Genomic DNA, 6,638 nt, shown 5'->3' on the forward strand with positions numbered 1-6,638 from the left:
ACCCTGCCTCAACTTTGACCTGATGAAGGTTGAAGGCTATTTTACACATTTGTGTCTAATATATTTAGGGAAAAAGTAAAATATGATGGTGGTCCATGAGATTTGAGCTTGCTGTGTTGTATATGTTCCATAAGATACATCAAAGAAAATGCATATTTAACAAAAGCACACGACTGCTAGGTCCAGAAGTACAACCTGCTACTTTTGCGTCCATCTAGCGCGGTATACATAAGATTGTTCTACTTACATCACGAATCCCTTCCTCTAAACATACTACTGGAGGAAATTGTTTGAAAGACAAGTAGAGCGATTTCAAATTACAGCATACTCACTGGCTGATTACTTCAACAATCTCTGGGAATAGACACCCAGGAAACATGTTTAATATACACCTGGACAACATCCAGTGCCAATAATATTAAACAACTACAAACTCTATTAGATCTTGCTGCTAGTTGAGCGGGGAACGCCTTGTAAAATCAGTGTCCATCGGCCAGAGGATCGGATCCATCCTCTTTCTCTATATCGTAAAAAAAAAAAAAAATACAAGAAAAAAAAATAAGTAAGTAAAGAATGATAAAGAAAATGAATAGATATATAAATAGAATAAAGCCTTGTCCTCCACTCAATTATGTCTCGACCCTTCTTAATCCTTTTTTCCTATGCAAGGAGGGTTAAGCCTGGCTCTTTTCTCCCTCTAATTCACTTCCTCTAATAATTCTTGCTCTTTCCCCTCTCTTCCCCCCCCCCCCCTCCTTGGAAGGACTTTTCTTATCATCATCTATTGTCATTGTGCTCATCTTTTCTATCCTTTCGAGAAAGGTTCTTGCTGCTCCTGTCAAGCCAGTGTTAACCACGTGTTGATGGAGGATTACCGCCAGATCCCACGAAGAGAGAAGAAAGATGACAGAAGGACAGAAGAAAGAAGACAGAAGAGGAAGACCTAGAAAGAAGTGATTGTAACGTTGCCTCCCGCGTTGGTCCTTCCCGCGGGAGGAACGTTCGGTGTCGACGCCGGCAGGCTGTTACCCTCACCACCTCGGTTTGCTCCCCACACCCCCACTTTGCCTCCTGTCCATCTTCACATCCCTTTTTTATTTTTTATCCACCCCCCCCCCCCCCCCTTCCTTTAGCATCCATATCCATCTCTCGACCGTTTTGGCTTTGAGCAATCTCTACCCCAGCTCCCCACCCCATTCTGGAAAACTCATTTTCCTGAGGAGTGTGGAGCTGGAGTGACCTGTGCTCACCTGACGGGGTGGAGACCCTCACACTTATCTCTTTACCTCTCCCCTACCTTGGACCGTCGAGCGTCCCTTCACTCACGTTTTCTAGCACTAGGACCACTGATGCCACCAACATGCGCCCGACATACGTCTGAAATCCTCAAAACTGAGTGCCCCCCCTCATTCCTCGTTCGAACTCCTATCCATCGTCTTAAGACCACTGTGATCGTACTACTAGGGCTTTCAATTCCCTTCGTACAAATACCTGTTAGTTCTGCTTGGGAGTAGATAGTGACTTAGGATAGAATCCTATCTAAGCCTCTCCTTGATGAACTAGCTCAAAAAAAACTACCAAATCGTCAGGTCCGCTGCCCCCTTCAAGCTAGATGTACTTATTATTGCTACAATGTTGATGAATCTATCTTGTCCTCAGCCTTCGGAGAGTGTTGAAGCCCATCAATGGCGAAAACAATGAGTTAATGTCAGCACGTCTATAAACGAATAACTCCAGATCAATAAAGATAACATTGCTAAACCGACCGAGGCCGATCGCTGCTCTCCCGGGGTCGTCCTGTTCCCCATGGATCTCTGTGCAGCAAAATCCCTGAAGAAAAGGATGAATATCTCGACGTACAACAATGTTTCAATGTCTGAAATACTGCATGAGAACTAGAACTGTTAAAGAACCCCACCAAACTGTTGTCAATGCGCGGAAAACTGGTCATGGTTATCGTGAGTGCAAGGCTCAGCAGCGAAGGTGTCAACTGTAAAGGTAGGAACTTGTTGTGTATCTGGGCTGTGCTCAGTAAGAAGGAGCAACTCGCGCAGTGCGTCAGGCACAGAAATCCAACTACCTCCTTCAACCCCCAACCCTCACATCTAACGCAACAGTTGCTGCCGCTGCTCCTCCCCTGCCACCCAAGCTTCTCCTATCCCAACTACTAATTCTTCAGACCCTCCTCACCTACAAGGTAGGATGAATGCGTGCTACCTAAAAGCGTTGTTCCTGAGCGGGGAGAATAATCGGAATTCACGAATCTTCATTTGCTGCTTGCTCATAACAACCTACACATGTACGAACTCCACCTGAACTCTCAGCTCCCCGCCAACAACCATCCCTCTCCGACCTGTTTGTCGCCACTCTGACCCCTAACGAAAACGTATCAGGATCGGTATCGCCCCAGTTACACTTCTAACTCTCCCCCAACAACTCCAACCTGTCACCTCCCAACTTCCAATACCCCCTCCGCACCCTTAACACAACTCCATCCACCCCCCCCAACCCAACACCAACTTTCCTACTGTCTCTTCAAATCCGTTTCCTCTCCACTTCTCCACCGTCCAACTTCCACACCACGCAGTTTCCCCACGAACTCATCACCACAATCCCCACTCCCCCTCCCCCTCCCTCGTCCTCCCGACCTAACCCTCCACAGGGCCCCAGCCCACCTGACATTGCGACACACCAGACACCTCCAAACGGTCAACCTTGACCTTCAAACTGTCTACAATGACCCCATTTCCCTCCCCCGCCCCTCTCTGACCCTCACCAGATATATCCCGACCCACGACTAGAAAATATGATACAAGTGAGACTCGCAACGGTATGTCAACGGCCTTCATCGACAAACAGACACAAAAGGCCAGTAAATTTCACTAAGTCGTAAGATGCTTTAATCTTACAATTTAACTCGTACGCAGCTATTTCATGGCCGTATTGATTGCCACTCTCTCGAAGAGAAAAACACCCTATTTGTGATACTTAACATGGACATGTATCACCAAAAACGGATTACCAAAATTAGACATTGCGGGTAATACATCACGGACAGTCTCCAGACCGTTAGACTCGAGGAGTCGCCATTCTCATACGCAACACCATCGAACACGATTACCTCGCCCCATCTCATGCAATTCCGAATACTTTTCTAGTGGTTAAGATAAACCAATACACGGCTTCATTATCTTCTGCACGCGTTCACCAGCGACCCAGGCCGAACACCCATGGCTGCACACCCCAAGCAGCACACCAGGGCTGCACACACAGGCCGCACACCCAAGCCGCACACACAGGCGACCCCAGACCGCACACCCAGGCCGCACACCAGCGACCCAGGCCGCACACACAGCCGCACACCCAGCTGCCACACCCAGGCGCACACAAAGGCGACCTCAGGCCGCACACACAGGCCGCACACCAGGCTGCTCACAAGCCGCACACACAGGCGACCCAGCCGCACACACAGGCGCAACCCCAGCGCTGCACACCCAAGCCGCACACACAGGCGACCCCAGGCCGACAAACAGGCCGCACACCAGGCGACCCCAGGCCGCACCACACAGGCCGCTCACCAGGCTGCACAACCCAGGCCGCACCACCCAGCGACCCAGGCCGCACACCAAAGGCCGCACACCCAGGCTGCACCACCCAGGCGCACACACAGGCGACCCCAGGCCGCGACACCCAGGCCGCACAACCAGGCAACCTCAGGCCGCATACCCAGGCGCCCAGGCGCACACCCAGGCGCACACCCAGGCGGCCCCAGGCCGCACACCAGGCGTCCCCAGGCCGCACAACACAGGCCGCACACCTGACCGCCACACAGGCGACCCTAGGCCGCACACACCAGGCCGCACACACAGGCCGCACAACCCAGGCGACCCCAGGCCGCACACAGCCGGCCACACCCAGACCACCCAGGTCGGTTGGGGGACCAAACTTGACTGTGGTAGAAGTTGGTTGACTGACATTGTTTGGGATTTGAGGAGTGTTGTCTGTTGTGGTACCGGGATGAGCAATGTTACTATATGTAAAACTTTCAAGTTGTCCTCATGTTCTTCAGGTATGTCACCTGTATTAGATGTCAAACCCTAAACGGCATGCTCTTTACTAGCTAAGACTCTATAGGGACCAGAAATTTTGGGTCAAGTTTAGCCAAACATCACCTCTAGTGTTATATTCTCTGCACCTATTACACAAGGTCAGGGAGCCATCTTTGATGTTTCGGGGATTTATCAGCCTGGTTCGTGAAGGTTCTAGTGGCTGCAACCTAGATTTCCTTGATCCTTGATGAATCAATTGAGGTCGTGCGATATTTTTTGCTACAACTGATTTCTGGACCCGTGGACATGAAGGAGGGGACGCTATTATGTCATTACGGCAAAACTTTATCAAAACCGTGTAAGGCGTGGAGGGTGTCTCCAATTGGACTGAGTTTAATGAACATTGGACATCAGACGGTATTCATCCCATTCATCATCATCAAAATTATTGGTTGGTGCGAAGACACTGGAGGATCTTACGGTTCAACCTTTCTGCAGGCCATTCGAGGCTCGGGGGTTGTGCCATTATATTACATTTACTTAGTTTATACAATTTACAGAGTTATTCTAAGAAGGAGTTATTATATACCCTCTCTTATCTGTGACTAATATCTTCGGCATTATATCTGTCTAAGATTGTTTTTTGAAACGCATTTGCGACCGTGGCTGCGTCTTTATTTTGAACTGAGAACTAATTCACTTATATCGTGAAGGCCATCAGTAATTACTATACAATGTCTCTGTCAGCATGCCATGACTCTAGAAAAACCACTCTTAATATGTCCTTATGAACTCTTTCCCATAGGTATGCAGGAAAAGGATATTTCAACGTTGCCGGGGTAGGTCGGGGACTTCCCTTTGTGTCTTCTACAGTTTGGCACCTCAAAATATGATCTGTATTGTTTTTATGTATCTTGGCAAAAATACCTCAAACGAGGTTTGCTTAAAGCATCTATCTGCCTGGGTGTGCGGCGTGGGGTGAATCACGTGCTTAACTTCAAGAAATCCTGTACTATTGCTGTTGGAATGATTGTTGTTTAACCTACATGGCGAGCACTCCTAATTTCGCGTCCTGCACATGAGATGAAGAATGAGAAGCGATATCTGGAGACATGACTAATTATATCATTAAGATAACCACTACTTCTTTGCCCTACATTCTGTGACGACAAATGTTAGTCATTAACCTTGAGAAGGTGATCACCGGTGAGAATAGTACGGAAGGCCATGAATGCATATGAACTCCAATGACATCTGGCGTACTGAACGCCAGTCTGGGGCGGCTTTCCTCTGACAAGGGAATCTTGCCAGAAGACGCTCAATAAATCCAAAGTTGAATACCTTATTGTTACCGAGGCTATGAAGAAGCTCTGATACCACTGGTAATGGAATCGATCTTTCAAAGTGATCTGTGTTGAGTTTTCTAAAATCTATGACTGGTCTAAAAAGTTCCGTCCTTTTTCGGAAACGACTCATGTGGTAAATTCCATGGTGGATGTGAGTCCTCTATAACCTTTCTCGTTCACATGTCTGAACAAGTTTGTTAGCCCGTCTCTGTGCGCGTGCGTCAATCGATAGGCTGGGACGTCAATGGAACGTGTGTTTTTCTGTAAAGTTAATATTGTGAACATCCAATATGAGTTCTACCGAGTGGTTTTTCCTTTTAAAGGCAATAGTTAGACCATATTACTGTTAAGTAAGTCTGTTAATCTGGTCTACTTGTTTGGTTATCCTCCTAGGATCATCATGTCAGGGGTGATGGTGGGGAGCTGACTCGAGCCGTGCACTGCTGAGTCAGGTTAGGAAGGAGTTGGTGGTGGTGGGTTAAAGGAATGTGTGACTAGACGGATATCAAACTCAGGCAACACCTCCGTCTTGATTCAGGACTTCAAAAGGAGAATTCACAAGCTGGCCCTCTACGGAGACGGACAGGAGTGGGGTCCCATTACTGGCAATGTATATGGTGGACCTCTCCATCTGCCGTCTCATGAAGAGAGTCATCCTCGATAGTCCTTTGACAGTTAGTGATGAAGGTTCGCCACACTACTCTTAGGCAAGATCACCCTGTTATGGCTCAGTCCATGATACATCATTCATGTTCGAGAAGTGAGGAGGAACCTTCGTTATGTGTTATATGCAGAGTCATGTTGGTTTTCAGTTTACCAGTGCAATGATGAGTAGACAAATAAAAAGGATGCGTTGTGTCTACCGTGAAGCAGGAGTGGGAGCAGATGTATTAATGACTTGACTGAGTGAGAACTCTTCTCTGACAATGCAGGATCGTATTATCAACGCTAACCACACGATAATTAGGACAGATCTTATGTGTGCCACACATAGGTGGCGTCTAGTAACAAGTTCGCAGAAACGTTACACCACGACAATGTAAGGGATTACGGTAATGACTGAGTCGCTATGTGAATGTTCATTATATAGTTGCCCCTTACGTCGGATTTTCTTTTTGTAGATACTTTGAAGGATGGGTAAAGTCCGGCATTGAAAGGGTTGAGTGCGGGCCCCCCATTACTGGGTTTATAAATCATAAATGGAATGACATCTGCGACCCCGCCGCTGTCTAGAAAGTTGTGA

The sequence above is a fragment of the Panulirus ornatus genome, chromosome 42 (assembly GCF_036320965.1).
Source record: "Panulirus ornatus isolate Po-2019 chromosome 42, ASM3632096v1, whole genome shotgun sequence".
In the NCBI taxonomy this organism is placed as follows: domain Eukaryota; kingdom Metazoa; phylum Arthropoda; class Malacostraca; order Decapoda; family Palinuridae; genus Panulirus; species Panulirus ornatus.